General features: G+C 40.4%; 1 protein-coding gene across 1 annotated transcript in view; it reads right to left on the bottom strand.

Moving 5' to 3' along the window:
* The window catches only part of SEC16B (SEC16 homolog B, endoplasmic reticulum export factor), a 78,779-nt gene that overhangs the window by 41,778 nt on the left and 16,805 nt on the right, over positions 1–20,196 (bottom strand). The gene's annotated exons all lie outside the window — the stretch shown is intronic.

Genomic DNA, 20,196 nt, shown 5'->3' with positions numbered 1-20,196 from the left:
GATCTTGAATTCAACCCATCATTTTAGATAGAAATAATTAGAGATTCAGAGAGGTTAAATAACTTGCCCAAGGTCACACAGTAGAACTTAGGGCTCTGGCTCTCAGAGATCATCTCACAACATTGTGCTGTAAGTATTAAGAATAGATCCTACCTAACCTGACTTGTCATAACTAGAGAAGGCACTTATAATTATCATATTCTTGCTTTATATGCAAAAAGCACCTCCTTAGCTTTATGCAAAGAATATTTAAATATGACCTGCATTTACCATCTTGTCTTATGATTAGTCTAGTCTCCATTACCTTGTTAATAATCACTCAACTAGATGAAATGAAGAATACAAATAGAAATCCATAAAAAGCAGAATGTAAATAAATGCCAAGTGTGTGATGTCAGCTATGAGAAATCAGGAGAGGAAGATAAACTTAAGGTAATTTCAAGGGTGGTGAGAAAAGGAATCAATGCAAAAAAAGATAGGAAAGAATATTCAAAATACAACGTTTCTTCTTCGAGAACACTTCTACTGCTCAGGCTATTATTGACCATACTGGGCCTTAGTTTACATGAGACTTAGGACCCTGATCCGAAGACCATCTAGCGGTCTCATTTTCCACACATTTCCCTCACTTAAAAAGAGACACATTAGGAAAATGTGAAAAAAGCATACATCCATATTTTCATACACCTGCAATTTCCTTGGCTCAGACATCTCAGGTAAATTGAGAAAGTTATAGACCTGTCTGTATGTAACTAAACAATTAAATAAAAAGCAGAAAATGCAATGACTGCTATGCTCCCAAGTACATACCTTTTGGGTCACATAGGCACATACTTTGCAGTATCATCAGCAGATTCAAGAAATTAGCTCAGACTTTGCTAAACCAAAACCACAGCAGGAAACAACAAGCACAAATGTTGCTTCTTGAAAGAATTTTAAGCTCCAACCCTTAAACTAAATTACTTATAATAACAAACCAAAAATCTCATGTTTACCCACCACAAGACTAAGTCAAAAGACGGGAAGACATCTTGAACTCTCCAGGAGAGATTACACAAAAGGTTTTTTAGCAGAGGAAGTATACCACAATGGTTATGTGTGTGGGCTCTGAAGCCACACGGTCAGGCTGAGGTCCTGGCTCATCTGCCACTCTCTAGCCCCATTGATGTCAGTTAAGTAATTGAATCTCTCTGGGCCTCAGTTTTCTTATCTGTAAAATGAGGTTAAAGAAGAGAAATTGAATTGTTACAGAAAAAAGCGCTTATATTAATTTTATGTAATCCACACAGCAGCCTTATGGAGTAGCTCCTATTACCACTCTTCTTTTTTTGCCCATGTTAAGCTTTATTTTTCTTTTTTTTTTTTTTTTTGCAGTACGTGGGCCTCTCACTGTTGTGGCCTCTCCCGTTGCAGAGCACAGGCTCCGGACGCGCAGGCTCAGCGGCCATGGCTCACGGGCCTAGCTGCTCCGCAGCATGTGGGATCTTCCCAGACCGGGGCACGAACCCGTGTCCCCTGCATCGGCAGGCGGACTCTTAACCACTGGGCCACCAGGGAAGCCCTATTTTTCTTTTTATTATGATTTGTAGGAGTTCTAATTCTGGATCCGAGTCCTTTGAAAGAGATATCTATTGGGAATATTTTCTCCCAGTCTGTGGCTTCCCTTTTCAATTCTTAACTGTCTTTTTTTTTTTAACGATTTTTTTTATTATTGAAGTATAGTTGATTTCCAATGTTGTGTTAGTTTCTGATGTTCAGCAAAGTGATTCAGATATATATATATATATATATAAAACTACAAACTCCTAATTTATCCCTCCCCACTTTTAACTGCCTTTTAATAAGCAGAAAATTTTAATTTTGATAAAGTCCAATTTATCAATTCTTTTTTCTTTTAAAGTTAATGCTTTGGGGATCTCATGAAAGAAATCTTTGCCTGCCCCAAGGTTATGAATATATGCTCCAATCTTTCTTCTAGAAGCTTTATAGTTTCAGCTTTCACATTTAGGTCTGTGATCTATCTTGAATTATTTTGGGGTGTGAATTCAGGAACAGCCAGATGGGAGAGTCTCACAGAACAAGGTATGTGGGAAGGCGCCAGGAGCTTCCAAATCCTCTCCCAGCATGCTACTCTCCCCATATCTTTGTGTGTTCATCAACCCAGAAGATTCTCCCCTTTCTTTATAAATGAGAAAACTGAAACTTGCAGACAATGAGTAATTTGCTCAAAGTCCCACAGCTAGCAAGGATAACCCAGATTTTGAATCCAGGGCTATGAATCTTTCATCAATGTTTATATTGCCTCTCAAGACAGCAGTTCAAAAACAGACAACACACAGATGTAGAAAAAAAACTTATGGTTGCCAGGAGATAAGGGCGGAGGGAGGGATAAATTGGGAGATTGGGATTAATATATTCACACTGGCTTGGGTTCGGGGGAAGATGGCAGAAGAGTAAGACGCAGAGATCACCTTGCTCCCCACAGATACATCAGAAATACATCTACACGTGGAACAACTCCTACAGAACACCTACTGAATGCTGGCAGAAGACCTCAGACCTCCCAAAAGGCAAGAAACTCCCCACGTACCTGGGTAAGGCAAAAGAAAAAAGAAGAAACAGAAACAAAAGAATAGGGACGGGACCTGCACCAGTGGGAGGGAGCTGTGAAGGAGGAAAGGTTTCCACACACTAGGAAGCCCCTTCGCGGGTGGAGACTGCGGGTGGCGGAGGGGGGAAGCTTCAGAGCTGTGGAGGAAAGCACAGCAACAGGGGTGCAGAGGGCAAAGCGGAGAGATTCCCGCACAGAGCATCGGTGCAGACCAGCACTCACCAGCCCGAGAGGCTTGTCTGCTCACCCGCCGGGGCAGGCGGGGCTGGGAGCTGAGGCTCAGGCTTCGGTCGGAGCTCAGGGAGAGGACTGAGGTTGGCGCCGTGAACACAGCCTGAAGGGGCTAGTGTGCCACAGCTAGCCGGGAGAGAGTCCGGGGAAAAGTCTGGACCTGCCGAAGAGGCAAGAGACTTTTTCTTCCTTCTTTGTTTCCTGGTGCGCGAGGAGAGGGGATTAAGAGCACTGCTTAAACAAGCTCCAGAGACGGGCATGAGCCGCGGCTAAAAGCGCGGACCCCAGAGACAGGCATGAGACGCCAAGGCTGCAGCTGCCACCACCAAGAAGCCTGTGTGCGAGCACAGGACACTATCCACACCTCCCTTCCGGGGAGCCTGTGCAGCCCGCCACTGCCAGGGTCCCGTGACCCAGGGACAACTTCCCCGGGAGAATGCACAGCGCGCCTCAGGCTGGTGCAACGTAACGCTGGGCTCTGCCGCTGCAGGCTCGCCCCGCACTCCGTGCCCCGCCCTCCCCCCCGGCCTGAGTGAGTCAGAGCCCCCGAATCAGCGGCTCCTTTAACCCGGTCCTGTCTAAGCGAAGAACAGACGCCCTTCTGCGACCTACATGCAGAGGCGGGGCCAAATCCAAAGCTGAGCCCCTGGGAGCTGTAAGCACAAAGAAGAGAAAGGGAAATCTCTCCTAGCAGCCTCAGAAGCAGCGAATTAAAGCTCCACAAGAAACGTGATGTACCCTGCATCTGTGGAATACCCGAATAGACAATGAATCATCCCAAATTGAGGAGGTGGACTTTGAGAGCAAGATTTATTATTTATTCCCCTTTTACTCTTTTTGTGAGGGTGTATGTGTATGCTTCTGTGTGAGATTTTGTCTGTATAGCTTTGCTTTCACCATTTGTCCTAGGGTTCTATCCATCTGTTTTTTCTTTTTTACGTTAAAAACTCTTTTTTCTTAATAATTATTTTTTATTTTAATAACTTTATTTTATTTTTTCTTACTTGATTTTATTTTCTTTTATCCTCTTTATTTCTTTCTTCCTACTTTTTCTCCCTTTTATTCTGAGCCATGTGGATGAAAGGCTCTTGGTGCTCCAGCCAGGACGCAGTGCTGTGCCTCTGAGGTGGGAGAGCCAACTTCAGGACACTGGTCCACAAGAGAGCTCCCAGCTCCATGTAATATCAAACAGCGAAAATCTCCCAGAGATATCCATCTCAACACCAACACCCAGCTTCACTCAACGACCAGCAAGCTACAGTGATGGACAACCTATGCCAAACAACTAGCAAAACAGGAACACAACCCCACCCATTAGCAGAGAGGCTGCCTAAAATCATAATAAGTCCACAGACACCCCAAAACACACCACCAGACATGGACCTGCCAACCAGAAAGACAAGATCCAACCTCATCCACCAGAACACAGGCACTAGTCCCCTCCACCAGGAAGCCTACACAACGCACTGAAACAACTTTAGCCACTGGGGACAGAACCAAAAACAACCGGAACTACAAACCTGCAGCCTGCAAAAAGGAGACCCCAAACACAGTAAGATAAGCAAAATGAGAAGACAGAAAAACACAGCAGATGAAGGAGCAAGATAAAAACCCACCAAACCTAACAAATGAAGAGGAAATAGGCAGTCTACCTGAAAAAGAATTCAGAATAATGATAGTAAAGATGATCCAAAATCTTGGAAATAGAATAGAGAAAATGCAACAAACATTTAACAAGGACCTAGAAGAACTAAAGAGGAAACAAGCAATGATGAACAGCACAATAAATGAAATTAAAAATACTCTAGAAGGGATCAATAGCAGAATAACTGAGGCAGAAGAACGGATACGTGACCTGGAAGATAAAATAGAGGAAGTAACTACTGCAGAGCAGAATAAAGAAAAAAGAATCAAAAGAACTGAGGACAGTCTCAGAGACCTCTGGGACAACATTAAACGTACCAACATTCGAATTATAGGGGTTCCAGAAGAAGAAGAGAAAAAGAAAGGGACTGAGAAAATATTTGAAGAGATTATAGTTAAAAATTTCCCTAATATGGGAAAGGAAACAGTTAATCAAGTACAGGAAGCACAGAGAGTCCCATACAGGATAAATCCACAGAGAAACACGCCAAGACACATATTAATCAAACTGTCAAAAATTAAATACAAAGAAAACATATTAAAAGTAGCAAGGGAAAAACAACAAATAACACACAAGGGAATCCCCGTAAGCTTAACAGCTGATGTTTCAGCAGAAACTCTGCAAGCCAGAAGGGACTGGCAGGACATATTTAAAGTGATGAAGGAGAAAAACCTGCAACCAAGATTACTCTACCCAGCAAGGATCTCATTCAGATTTGATGGAGAAATTAAAACCTTTACAGACAAGCAAAAGCTGAGAGTTCAGCACCACCAAACCACATTTACAACAAATGCTAAAGGAACTTCTCTAGGCAAGAAACACAAGAGAAGGAAAAGACCCACAATAACAAACCCAAAACAATTAAGAAAATGGGAATAGGAACATACATATTGATAATTACCTTAAATGTAAATGGATTAAATGCTCCCACCAAAAGACACAGACTGGCTGAATGGATACAAAAGCAAGACCCATATATATGCTGTCTACAAGAGAACCACTTCAGACCTAGAGACATATACAGACTGAAAGTAAGGGCATGGAAAAAGATATTCCATGCAAATGGAAACTAAAAGAAAGCTGCAGTAGCAATTCTCATATCAGACAAAATAGACTTTACAATAAAGACTATTAGAAGAGACAAAGAAGGACACTACATAATGATCAAGGGATTGATCCAAGAAGAAGATATAACAATTGTAAATATTTATGTACCCAACATAGGAGCACCTCAATACATAAGGCAAATACTAACAGCCATAAAAGGGGAAATCGACAGTAACACATTCATAGTAGGGGACTTTAACACCCCACTTTCACCAATGGACAGATCATCCAAAATGAAAGTAAATAAGGAAACACAAGCTTTCAATGATACATTAAACAAGATGGACTTAATTGATATTTATAGGACATTTCATCCAAAAACAACAGAATACACATTTTTCTCAAGTGCTCATGGAACATTCTCCAGGATAGATCATATCTTGGGTCACAAATGAAGCCTTGGTAAATTTAAGAAAATTGAAATTGTATCAAGTGTCTTTTCCGACCACAACTCTATGAGACTAGATATCAATTACAGGAAAAGATCTGTAAAAAAATACAAACACATGGAGGCTAAACAATACACTACTTAATAATGAAGTTATCACTGAAGAAATCAAAGAGGAAGTAAAAAAATACCTAGAAACAAATGACAATGGAGACACGATGACCCAAAACCTATGGGATGCAGCAAAAGCAGTTCTAAGAGTGAAGTTTATAGCAATACAGTCCTACCTTAAGAAACAGGAAACATGTCGAATAAACAACCTAACCTTGCACCTAAAGCAATTAGAGAAAGAAGAACAAAAAAACCCCAAAGTTAGCAGTAGGAAAGAAATCATAAAGATCAGATCAGAAATAAATGAAAAAGAAATGAAGGAAACGATAGCAAAGATCAATAAAACTAAAAGCTGGTTCTTTGAGAAGAAAAACAAAATTGATAAACCATTAGCCAGACTCATCAAGAAAAGAGGGAGAAGACTCAATAGAATTAGAAATGAAAAAGGAGAAGTAACAACTGACACTGCAGAAATACAAAAGATCATGAGAGATTACTACAAGCAACTCTATGTCAATAAAATGGACAACCTGGAAGAAATGGACAAATTCTTAGAAATGCACAACCTGCCAAGACTGAATCAGGAAGAAATAGAAAATATGAACAGACCAATCACAAGCACTGAAATTGAAACTGTGATTAAAAACCTTCCAACAAACAAAAGCCCGGGACCAGATAGCGTCACAGGAGAATTCTATCAAACATTTAGAGAAGAGCCAACACCTATCCTTCTCAAACTCTTCCAAAATATAGCAGAGGGAGGAACACTCCCAAATTCATTCTAACAGGCCACCATCACCCTGATACCAAAACCAGACAAGGGTGTCACAAAGAAAGAAAACTACAGGCCAATATCACTGATGAACATAGATGAAAAAATCCTCAATAAAATACTAGCAAACAGAATCCAACAGCACATTAAAAGGATCATACACCATGATCAAGTGGGGTTTATTCCAGGAATGCAAGGATTCTTCAATATACGCAAATCAATCAATGTGATACACCATATTAACAAATTAAAGGAAAAAACCCATATGATCATCTCAATAGATGCAGGGAAAGCTTTTGACAAAATTCAACATCCATTTATGATAAAAACTCTCCAGAAATTAGGCATAGAGGGAACTTTCCTCAACATAATAAAGGCCATATATGACAAACCCACAGCCAACATCGTCCTCAATGGTGAAAAACTGAAAGCATTTCCACTAAGATCAGGAACAAGACAAGGTTGCCCACTCTCGCCACTCTTATTCAACATAGTTTTGGAAGTTTTAGCCACAGCAATCAGAGAAGAAAAGGAAATAAAAGGAATCCAAATCGGAAAAGAAGAAGTAAAGCTGTCACTGTTTGCAGATGACATGATACTATACATAGAGAATCCTAAAGATGCTGCCAGAAAACTACTAGAGCTAATCAATGAATTTGGTAAAGTAGCAGGATACAAAAGTAATGCACAGAAATCTCTGGATTTCCTAAACACTAATGATGAAAAATCTGAAAGTGAAATCAAGAAAACACTCCCATTTACCATTGCAACAAAAAGAATAAAATATCTAGGAATAAACCTACCTAAGGAGACAAAAGACCTGTATGCACAAAATTATAAGACACTGATGAAAGAAATTAAAGATGATACAAATAGATGGAGAGATATACCATGTTCTTGGATTGGAAGAATCAACATTGTGAAAATGACTCTACTACCCAAAGCAATCTATAGATTCAATGCAATCCCTATCAAACTACCACTGGCATTTTTCACAGAACTAGAACAAAAAATTTCACAATTTGTATGGAAACACAAAAGACCCCGAATAGCCAAAGCAATCTTGAGAATGAAAAAAGGAGCTGGAGGAATCAGGCTCACTGACTTCAGACTATTCTACAAAGCTACAGTAATCAAGACAGTATGGTACTGGCACAAAAACAGAAAGATAGATCAATGGAACAGGATAGAAAGCCCAGAGATAAACCCACGCACATATGGACACCTTATTCCTTTGATAAAGGAATGTACAGTGGAGAAAGGACAGCCTCTTCAGTAAGTGGTGCTGGGAAAACTGGACAGGTACATGTAAAAGTATGAGATTAGATCACTCCCTAACACCATACACAAAAATAAGCTCAAAATGGATTAAAGACCTAAATGTAAGGCCAGAAACTATCAAACTCTCAGAGGAAAACATAGGCAGAACACTCTATGACATAAATCACAGCAAGATCCTTTTTGACCCACCTCCTAGAGAAATGGAAAGAAAAACAAAAATAAACAAATGGGACCTAATGAAACTTCAAAGCTTTTGCACAGCAAAGGAAACCATAAACAAGACCAAAAGACAACCCTCAGAATGGGAGAAAATATTTGCAAATGAAGCAACTGACAAAGGATTAATCTCCAAAATTTACAAGCAGCTCATGCAGCTCAATAACAAAAAAACAAACAACCCAATCCAAAAATGGGCAGAAGACCTAAATAGACATTTCTCCAAAGAAGATATACAGACTGCCAACAAACACATGAAAGAATGCTCAACATCATTAATCCTTAGAGAAATGCAAATCAAAACTAAAATGAGATATCATCTCACACCAGTCAGAATGGCCATCATCAAAAAATCTAGAAACAATAAATGCTGGAGAGGGTATGGAGAAAAGGGAACACTCTTGCACTGCTGGTGGGAATGTGAATTGGTACAGCCACTATGGAGAACAGTATGGAGGTTCCTTAAAAAACTACAAATAGAGCTACCATATGACCCAACAATCCCATTACTGGGCATATACCCTGAGAAAACCATAATTCAAAAAGAGTCATGTACCAAAATGTTAATTGCAGCTCTATTTACAATAGCCCGGAGATGGAAACAACCTAAGTGTCCATCATCGGATGAATGGATAAAGAAGATGTGGCACATATATACAATGGAATATTACTCATCCATAAAAAGAAATGAAATTGAGTTATTTGTAGTGAGGTGGATGGACCTAGAGTCTGTCATACAGAGTGAAGTAAGTCAGAAAGAGAAAGACAAATACCATATGCTAACACATATATATGGAATCTAAGAAAAAAAAATGTCATGAAGAACCTAGGGGTAAGACAGGAAGAAAGACACAGACCTACTAGAGAATGGACTTGAGGATATGGGGAGGGGGAAGGGTAAGCTGTGACAAAGTAAGAGAGTGTCATGGACATATATACACTACCAAACGTAAAATAGATAGCTAGTGGGAAGCAGCCGCATAGCACAGGGAGATCAGCTCGGTGCTTTGTGACCACCTAGAGGGGTGGGATAGGGAGGGTGGGAGGGAGGGAGACGCAAGAGGGAAGAGATATGGGAATATGTGTATATGTATAACTGATTCACTGTGTTATAAAGCAGAAACTAACACACCATTGTAAAGCAATTGTACTCCAATAAAGATGAAAAAAAACCATATACACACTACTATATATGGGAAAGGATCTAAGAAAAGAGTGGATATATGTATATGTATAACTGATTCACTTTGCCATACACCTAAAACTGACATAACATTGTAAATCAACTATACTCAATAAAAATTTTTAAAAATTAAAAAACAACAAAAAGACAGCATAGATCCCTTTTTTTTCATTCATTCATTTGTTCATTTATTCATTCACTGACAGCTTATTGTGTGCCAGGCTCTGTACCTGGTGTTGGGGATCTAGTCGTGAACTAGCAGACCATAAAGGAATGGCCAACATGAAGCCTACATGCTGGGAAGGGAGATAGACAAGCAAGCAAAAATCAATCCATCATGTAATAAACAGATGGCAGTCAGTGCCCTAAAGAAAATAAGAAACAGTCGGAGGATAGAGAGTGTCAGGGCTGAGATGGGAGGCTACTTTAGGTAGAGGAGTCAGGAAATATACTTCCCTGAGAAGGTGAGATGAATTCAGTGAGGCATGCTCTAGGTATCATCTGGAGAAAGAGTGGAATCGAAGTGAACTGTAATTGCACGTCTTGAGGCAGGAACAAGAGTGACCTATTGGAGGTGTGAAAAGGCCAGAGATACTGGAGGGAGCTGGTCTGGAGAGAGAAGGTGTAAAAGAGCCTCTCAAATAATAAGAAAGCGAATTAACTAGGGAAATGAAGCAGCACTGTCGAATCCACTTGAGCCCTGTTTCCATAAAATGAAGACCAGTCAGCCAGCTGTGTGTTTTCATCCAGTCACATTCTGAGATCTGGTGCTTGGATGCAGATGTGAACAGGTGAGTAGAGTGTTATCAGGTCCGGAGGTCCACCAGGTGCAGGCAGTAGAGGGGGAGAGAGCTGGGGAGTTGAGCAGGGTCATGGACTCAGGTTGATGAGGTGGAAGGCAAGGTCCAGGGGCCATGACAGACAGTGGAAAGGTGTAGGGATGATGGCCTGGTGGACCTGGTGAAGTCGAAGGATGGTTGGAGTTGGGGTTCTAGATGGAGTGAGCTGGAAGTGGGGAGGTGGTGGTCACAGTGAGATGTCAGAAACCAAAGTTTTTGAGTTGGGGCAGGTACTAGTAATGACACACCAGAGTGTTACTGTAAGAGTGGGTGGCTGAATGGGGAGAAAAGATGTTAAAAGTAAGGAAGTTAAGGATCCAAGAAGGCAGAATATTACTTGGACCACCTACACCAGTGGTCTCAAACCTGGTCACATACTAGAATGACCTGGGGAGCTCTTAAGTACACAGGCCTCCAACCCTCAAAAATTCCAGCTCAATTGTTTGGGAGGGAAGTGGTACCTGGGCTTTTTTAAAAAAGCTTCTTGAATAATTTTAGAGTGAAGCCAGGGTTGGGACTGACTGATCTAAGTGGGCCAACCACCGAGTGAGGACAGAAGTGGCGTGAAGATGGGGGAAGTGAGCCGGCAGAGCTTCACTGGATGAGGAGTGACTACAGGTTGGTGAAGACTACAGCATGGAGGTTTATGGAGGTTTGAGGGTTTGTCCTTCAAATTGGTGGGAAAAGGTCAGGGAGGAACCATGGTCTTGGAGTGGGCATGAGGAGCAAAGCAGACACCTATCCCATCATTAGGCCCTGGGACACTTGAGGGGTGTCCCCATGTCCCCAGAAGTGAGCCAGATATTCGAGCAAAAAGATGAGGGGGACATTCAGAGAAGAGGTTGAGGACATAGGGGAGATTTGGGAGTCAGGAGGGTGGGAGATAAAGTCAAATAAGGAGATGTATGAAGCTGTGTGGGAAAGGGGACCCGGGAGTCTTGCATTGAAATAATGACAAGGGGAGGCATGACGGATTAGTACCAAGGCCTTTCAGGGGAAGATGGGTATTTGATTCTAATTAGAGCCTCTCTTTTGCATTTTATTTAGACTCTTAGGCAGTGTATTCATTTCCTAGGGCTGCTGTAACAAATTACCACAAACTTGGTGGCTTAATACAACAAGAATTTATTTTCTCATAGATCTGGAAGCTGGAAGTCTGCAATCAAGGTGTCGGCAGGACCATGCTCCCTATGAAACCTGTAGGGGAAAATCCTTTCTGCCTCTTCCTAGCTTCTGACAATGCCCAGCTATCCGTGGCATTCCTTGGCTTATAGCTGCCTCACTCCAATTTCTGACTCCATCTTTTTATTTTTAGTTAATTAATTTGTTTAGTTGTTTGTTTGTTTGTTTATTTGGCTGCATTGGGTCTTTGTTGCTGCGCTCCAGCTTTCTCTAGTTGCGGCAAGCGGAGGCTACTCTTGGTTGCAGTGCACAGGCTTCTCATTATGGTGACTTCTCTTGTTGTGGAGAACAGGCTTTAGGAGCACAGGCTTCAGTAGTTGTGGAACACGGGCTTAGTTGCTCTGTGGCATGTGGGATCTTCCAGGACCAGGCTTGAACCCATGTCCCCTGCATTAACAGGCAGATTCTTTAACCACTGCGCCACCAGAGAAGCCCCTGACTCCATATTTATATGGCTGTCTTCCCTCTGTGTGTGTCCAAGTCTCTCTCTATTTATAAGGCTACCAGTCATTGGATTAGGGCCCACCCTAATCCAGTATGACCAATCTTAACTTGATTACATCTACAAAGACTCTATTTCCAAATAAGGTCACATTCACAGCTACTGAGGTCTAGGATTTCAACACATCGTTTTTGGGGAGGAGAGGGACACAATTCAACCCACAACAGGCAATTTAAGGAGTTGATGTGACAGGCAGGAAGAGTGTTCTTATCCAAAGAACACAGGCTCTTTGGGTCTCTATTAAATCCGCTGCTCACCTATCATTGCATAAGAGGGCCAGTAGTAGGCCTACTTTATAGACCTCAGTGTCCAGGCAGGGGAAAGGGCAACCTCACCAAGCACATATGCTCAGTGGACTGTCCTCAACCCTGCCTGAGTGAGAAAACAAAGCTGATTCAGGGCAAACCCATCCTCATAGCGGATAAACAGTTCAAATAAACTTTGTGTTCATGGCAGGTCAGCAGTATCTTTGAATATACATAGAACATATATTTGATGAGAAGCTACAAAGTGACAAGATAATGAAAAGATTTCCTGCTACCTCACCATTAGCAGCAAGCAGTGAAGGAGACATAAAGCCAAAGAAAATAACCTGTGTTGTGCAAAGAACTCAAATTTAGTTGAAAAAGTAAGGTACTCCATCAATCAATTATCAAGGATTAAGTGCCTATTATTGTAGCATTGACACAAGAAAAATAAAATGAACAGCACTGCCCTGAAACGAACTTATCGGTTGGGGATGTGAAGAAACTAGAGCCACATATTAAAGACAATGTATAGTTAATTGCTAAATTGTATGGTGTAGATACACTCAATGATACAGAAATCCAAAAATAGAAGAGTAATGATTCCAGGATTAATCAAATGGGGCTTTCTGCAGTTCAATAAGTATTTCTTTGGAGTCTGTTCTGTGTACCCCAGTCACCAGGATGGACCCTAAACCCCCAACCCTCACTCCACGAGATTATCAGTATCTCTGTTTCACAGACGAAGAAACCAAGGTTCACTGACATAAAGTGACTCACCTAAGGTCAGACAGCTTGTAAGTTTCCAAGTCAGGAGTTGAACCCAAGTCTTTTATCCTCAACTCCATAGCTTTTTCTACAATGCATTGAAGGATGAATAGGGTTTGGATAGATAAGGCAAAACAAGGAGAGGGTTTTATGTGTGGGAAATTGGATCATTGGATAATCCAATAAAATAAATTTTACTTGAAATAAAAAATAGCGTTTTATGTGTGGGAAATTGGATAAATGGATTAATATTTTATTATTACATTTAGATAGTTGGCTCCTGAGAGCCAGCCTGTATCCCCAGATGAGATGCTGCTGTCGGTCCTCCAGCTCTTAAAATATCTGGGTCAGTGAGAAGAGGATCACAAGGTCTCCCGGTGCTTATTTTTAACTTAAAAATAAACCTTTAAAGAAAAGGAGAGGATAAAAATGAAAAACATTTAAGAAATGTTACAAGCTCAAGTCAAAAGGGAACTATTCAATAGGAACAGCTAGGTTATTGACCCTGACTTGGAAGCTGCAGGGAGGGTCCCTGGTGGGTGAAAGCACTTCCTGGCTCTATCAGAACTGAGAAGGGTGGCCTGGAATCTACATCAGAACATGGACCTAAGACTGGAGCAGAAACTGATGGAAGGAGACATGCAGGTGTGGGTGCATGTGCACTTCCCCACACCTTCCTTCCCTTTAAAAACACACTGCCCTTGATCCATTCTTCAGAGAAGAAAGAGAGAAAGAAATTCAGTGGGTTTGTTCCCAGCATCTACCACTGGCTTTTGCAATTTCAGAACAAGATGAAAAGAAGGGGAGTCTTTTAAGCCATTGCCCTAAGTAATATGAAAGTGGGACCAATTGACATATGAATGCTGTTCTTATAAGAAAGGTATTCTGAGTGCTGCTTTGTGTTTTTTTGAGAAAAAAACAGCAATAATATAACCACCTGTGCACAGCTGTCCCATCAGCTCAAAGATACCAGGAATGAGGAAGCTCTAAGTGCCACAAACTATTTCTCCCAGGACCTCAGAGTGAGATGTTTCTGCAAAGCATCCCACCGTGTCATGTGTCAAAAGCAGCGCCTAAGAACAGACGGTTTCCCTCAGGACTGTGACAAGATGGGCACTTTCCAGCCTTGGGGTCCCGTGCAGGGGAAAAAGTATCAGAGGTAGGTCCTGAGTCTAAGGAATTTACTCCCTGGTTGGGTCACTAACCCAGGACCCCAGTCAGAGCAAACGTTCCCTAAATGTTAGAAGCAGGAAGAACTACAATCCTACAGCCTGTGGAATGAAAACAACATTCACAGAAAGATAGACAAAATGAAAAGGCAGAGGACTATGTACCAGACAAAGGAACAAGATAAAACCCTGGAAAAACAACTAAATGAAGTGGAGATAGGCAACGTTCCAGAAAAAGAATTCAGAATAATGATAGTGAAGATGATCCAGGACTCCAGAAAAGCAATGGAAGCAAAGATCGAGAAGATGCAAAAAATGTTTAACAAAGACCGAGAAGAATTAAAAGAACAAACACCTAGAAGAATTAAAGAACAAACAAACAGAGATGAACAATAAAATAACGGAAATGAAAAATACACTAGAAGGAATCAATAGCAGAATTACTGAGGCAGAAGAACGGATAAGTGACCTTGAAGACAGATTGGTGGAATTCACTGCCACGGAACAGAATAAAGAAAAAATAATGAAAAGAAATGAAGACAGCCTAAGAGACCTCTGGGACAACATTAAATGCAACAACATTCTCATTATAGGGATCCTAGAAGGAGAAGAGAGAGAGAAAGGACCCGAAAAAATATTTGAAGAGATTATAGTCAAAAATTTCCCTAACATGGGAAAGGAAATAGCCACCCAAGTCCAAGGAAGTGCAGAGAGTCCCAGGCAGGATAAACCCAAGGAGAAACATGCTGAGATACATAGTAATCAAATTGACAAAAATTAAAGAAAAAGAAAAATTATTAAAAGCAACAAGGGAAAAATGACAAATAACAGACAAAGGAATGCCCATAAGGTTAACAGCTGATGTCTCAGCAGAAACGCTACAAGCCAGAAGGGAGTGGAATGATATATTAAAGTGATGGAAGGAAAGAACGGACAACCAAGATTACTCTACCCGGCAAGGATCTCATTCAGATTTGACAGAGAACTCAAAAGCTTTACAGACACGCAAAAGCTAAGAGAATTCAGCACCACCAAAACAGTTCTACAACAAATGCTAAAGGAACTTCTCTAAGTGGGAAACACAAGAGAAGAAAATGATTTACAAAAACAAACCCAAAACACTTAAGAAAATGGTAATAGGAACATACATATGGATAATTATCTTAAAGGTAAATGGATTAAATGCTGCAACCAAAAGAAACAGGCTTGCTGAATGGATACAAAAGCAAGACCCATATATATGCTGTCTACAAGAGACCCACTTCAGACCTAGGGACACATACAGACTGAAAGTGAGGGGATTGAAAAAGATATTCCATGCAAATGGAAATCAAAAGAAAGCTGGAGGGCTTCCCTGGTGGCACAGTGGTTGAGAGTCCTCCTGCCGATGCAGGGGACACGGGTTTGTGCCCCGCTCCGGGAAGATCCCACATGTCGCGGAGCAGCTGGGCCCGTGAGCCATGGCCTCTGAGCCTGTGTGTCCAGAGCCTGTGCTCTGCAACGGGAGAGACCACAGCAGTGAAAGGCCCGCATACCGCAAAAAAAAAAAAAAAAAAAGCTGGAGTAGCAATACTCATATCAGACAAAATAGACTTTAAAATAAAGAATGTTACCAGAGACAAGGAAGGACACTGCATAAAGATCAAGGGATCAATCCAAGAAGAAGATATAATAATTATAAGTATATATGCAGCCAACATAGGAGCACCTCAATACATAAGGCAAATGCTAACAGCTATAAAAGAGGGAATCGACAGTAACACAATAATAATGGGGGATTTTAAGGCCTCACTTACACCAATGGACAGATCATCCAGACAGAAATTAATAAGGAAACACAAGCTTTAAATGACACAATAGACCAGATAGATTTAATTGATATTTATAAGATATTCTATCCAAAACCAGCAGATTACACTTTCTTCTCAAGTGCACATGGAACATTCTCCAGGATAGATCACATCTTGGGTCACAAATCAAGCCTCGGTAAATTTAAGAAAATTGAAATTATATCAAGCATCTTTTCCAAACACAACGCTATGAGATTCGAAATCAATTACAGAGAAAAAAACGTAAAAAACACAAACACATGGAGGATAAACAATACGTTACTAAATAACCAAGAGATCACTGAAGAAATCAAAGAGGAAATAAAAAAGTACCTAGAGAAAAATGACAATGAAAAAAAGATGATCCAAAACCTATGGGATGCAGCAAAAGCAGTTCTAAGAGGGAAGTTTATAGCCATACAGCCCTACGTCAAGAAACATCTCAAATAAATAATCTGACCTTACACCTAAAGCAACCAGAGGAAGAAGAAAAAAAAAACCCTAGGTGAGTAGAAGGAAAGAACTCATAAGATCAGAGCAGAAATAAATGAAATAGAAACAAAGAAAACAGTAGCAAATATCAATAAAACTAAAAGCTGGTTCTTTGAGAAGATAAACAAAATTGATAAACCTTTAGCCAGACTCATCAAGAAAAAGAGGGACAGGACTCAAATCAATAAAATTAGAAATGAAAAAGGAGAAGTTACAACAGACACTGCAGAAATACAAAGCATCATAAGAGACTACTACAAGCCACTCTATGCCAATAAAATGGACAACCTGGAAGAAATGGACAAGTTCTTAGAAAGGTATAACCTTCCAAGACTGAACCCGGAAGAAACAGAAAATATGAACAGACCAATCACAAGTAATGAAACTGAAACTGTGATTAAAAATCTTCCAACAGGGGCTTCCCTGGTGGTGCAGTGGTTGAGAGTCCTCCTGCCGATGCAGGGGACACGGGTTCGTGCCCCGGTCCAGGAAGATCCCACATGCCACGGAGCAGCTAGGTCCGTGAGCCATGGCTGCTGAGCCTGTGCATCCGGAGCCTGTGCTCTGCAATGGGAGAGGCCACAACAGTGAGAGGCCCGTGTACTGCAAAAAAAAAAAAAAAAAAAAAAGAAAGAAAGAAAAATCTTCCAACAAACAAAAGTCCAGGACCAGATGGCGTCACAGGTGAATTCTATCAAACATTTAGAGAAAAGCTAACACCCATCTTTCTCAAACTCTTCCAAAAAACTGCAGAGGAAGGAACACTCCCAAATTCGTTTTACGAGGCCACCATCACCCTGATACCAAAACCAGACAAAGATACTACAAAAAAAGAAAATTACAGACCAATATCACTGATGAATATAGATGCAAAAATCCTCAACAAAATACTAGCAAACAGAATCTAAGAACACATTAAAAGGATCATACACCATGATCAAGTGGGATTTATCCCAGGGATGCAAGGATTCTTCAATATGTGCAAATCAATCAATGTGATTCACCATATTAACAAATTGAAGAATAAAAATCATATGATCATCTCAATAGATGCAAAAAAAGCTTTTGACAAAATTCAACACCCATTTATGATAAAAACTCTCTAGAAAGTGGGTATAGAGGGAACCTACCTCAACATAATAAAGGCCATATATGACAAACCCACAGCAAACAAAATTCTCAATGGTGAGAAACTGAAAGCATTTCCTCTAAGATCAGGAACAAGACAAGGATGTCCACTCTTACCACTATTATTCAACATAGTTTTGGAAGTCCTAGCCACAGCAATCAGAGAAGAAAAAGAAATAAAAGGAATACAAATTGGAAAAGAAGAAGTAAAACTGTCACTGTTTGCAGATGACATGATACTATACATAGAGAATCCGAAAGATGCCACCAGAAAACTACTAGAGCTAATCAATGAATTTGGTAAAGTTGCAGGATACAAAATTAATGCACAGAAATCTCTTGCATTCCTATACACGAACAACGAAAGATCAGAAAGAGAAATAAAGGAAACAATCCCATTCACCACTGCAACAAACAGAATAAAATACCTAGGAATAAACCTATCTAAGGAGGTAAAAGACCTATACTCAAAAACTATAAGACACTGATGAAAGAAATCAAAGATGCCAGAAACAGATGGAGAGATATACCATGTTCTTGGATTGGAAGAATCAATATTGTGAAAATGACTATACTACCCAAAGCAATCTACAGATTCAATGCAATCCCTATCAAATTACCAATGGCATTTTTTACAGAACTAGATCAAAAACATCTTAAAATTTGTATGGAGACACAAAAGACCCCGAATAGCCAAAACAGTCTTGAGGGAAAAAAACAGACCTGGAGGAATCAGACTCCCTGACTTCTGACTATACTACAAAGCTACAGTAATCAAGAGAATAATATACTGCAAAAAAACCCCAGAAATATGGATCAATGGAACAGGATAGACAGCCCAGAGATAAACCCATGCACCTATGGTCAACTAATCTATGACAAAGGAGGCAAGGATATACAATGGAGAAAAGACAGTCTCTTCAATAAGTGGTGCTGAGAAAACTGGACAGCTCCATGTAAAAGAATGAAATTAGAACACTCCCTAACACTGTACACAAAAATAAACTCAAAATGGATTAAAGACCTAAATGTAAGACCAGACACTATAAAACTCTTAGAGGAAGACATAGGAAGAACACTCTGACATAAATCACAGCAAGATCTTTTTAAACTCACCTCCTAGAGTAATGGAAATAAAAACAAAAATAAACAAATGGGACTTAATGAAACTTAAAAGCTTTTGCAGCAAAGGAAACTATAAACAAGACAAAAGGACAACCCTCAGAATGGGAGAAAATATTTGCAAATGAATCAATGGACCAAGGGGTAATCTCCAAAATATGTAAACAGCTCATGCAGCTCAATATTAAAAAAAAAAAAAACCCAATCAAAAAATGGGCAGAAGACTAAATAGACATTTCTCCAAAGAAGACATATAGATGGACAAGAGGCACATGAAAAGCTGCTCAACATCACTAATCATTAGAGAAATGCAAATCAGAACTACAGTGAGGTATCACCTCACACCAGTTAGAATGGGCATCATCAAAATATCTACAAACAAAAAATGCTGGAGAGGGTGTGGAGAAAAGGGAACTCTCTTGCAATGTTGGTGGAAATGTAAATTGATACAGCCACTATGGAGAACAGTATGGAGGTTCCTTAAAAAACTAAAAATAGAATTACCATATAACCCAGCAATCCCGCTACTGGCCATATACCCAGAGAAAACCATAATTCAAAAAGACACATGTACCTCAATGTTCATTGCAGCACTATTTACAATAGCCAGGTCATGGAAGCAACCTAAATGCCCATCGACAGATGAATGGATAAAGAAGATGTTGTACATATATACAATGGAATATTTCTCAGCCATGAAAAGGAATGAAACAGGGTCATTTGTAGAGATGTGGATGGACCTAGAGACTGTCATACAGAGTGAAGTAAGTCAGAAAGAGAAAAACGAATATCGTATATTAACGTATGTATGTGGAATCTAGAAAAATGGTACAGATGAACCGGTTTGCAAGGCAGAAATAGAGACACAGATGTAGAGAACAAACGTATGGCCACCAAGGGGGGAAAGGGGAGGGTGGGATAAATTGGGAGATTGGGATTGACATGTATACACTAATATGTATAAAATAGATAACTAATAAGAACATGCTCTATAAAATATAAATAAATAAAATGAATTTCAAAAAAAAGAAAATGTTCCGTGAATGTTGAACATCACTGAAGGATAAGACTACCATACAAAATGCAACAAGACAACTGTGCAAATCCCTGGCAACCTGAGGGCTGAATTGTGTGCCAGGAGAGTTCCAAGAAGGGCAAGATCAATACAAGCTGGTTTCACTGAACAAACGAGACTTCAGCCAAGTTCAGAATGGACACAACTTGCACTGAAAGGGAGTGACAGGTTCTTGGGGTGAAGAGATTTATTTCTTCAGGCACTGTGTGTGCGCCACAAATGCAATGGTGAGCAAAGTGCATCCTGGTCCCTGCTTTCACAGAGCTGTTGTCCAGAGATCAGTTTCCTTAGAGTCCAGGG

Source organism: Delphinapterus leucas, chromosome 1, assembly GCF_059928025.1.
Source record: "Delphinapterus leucas isolate spDelLeu-1000000601 "Yukka" chromosome 1, BTC_Dleu_Yukka2, whole genome shotgun sequence".
Taxonomy (NCBI): domain Eukaryota; kingdom Metazoa; phylum Chordata; class Mammalia; order Artiodactyla; family Monodontidae; genus Delphinapterus; species Delphinapterus leucas.
The sequence above is the reverse complement of the archived record's forward strand: the minus strand, read 5'-3'. Positions and strand labels throughout refer to the sequence as shown.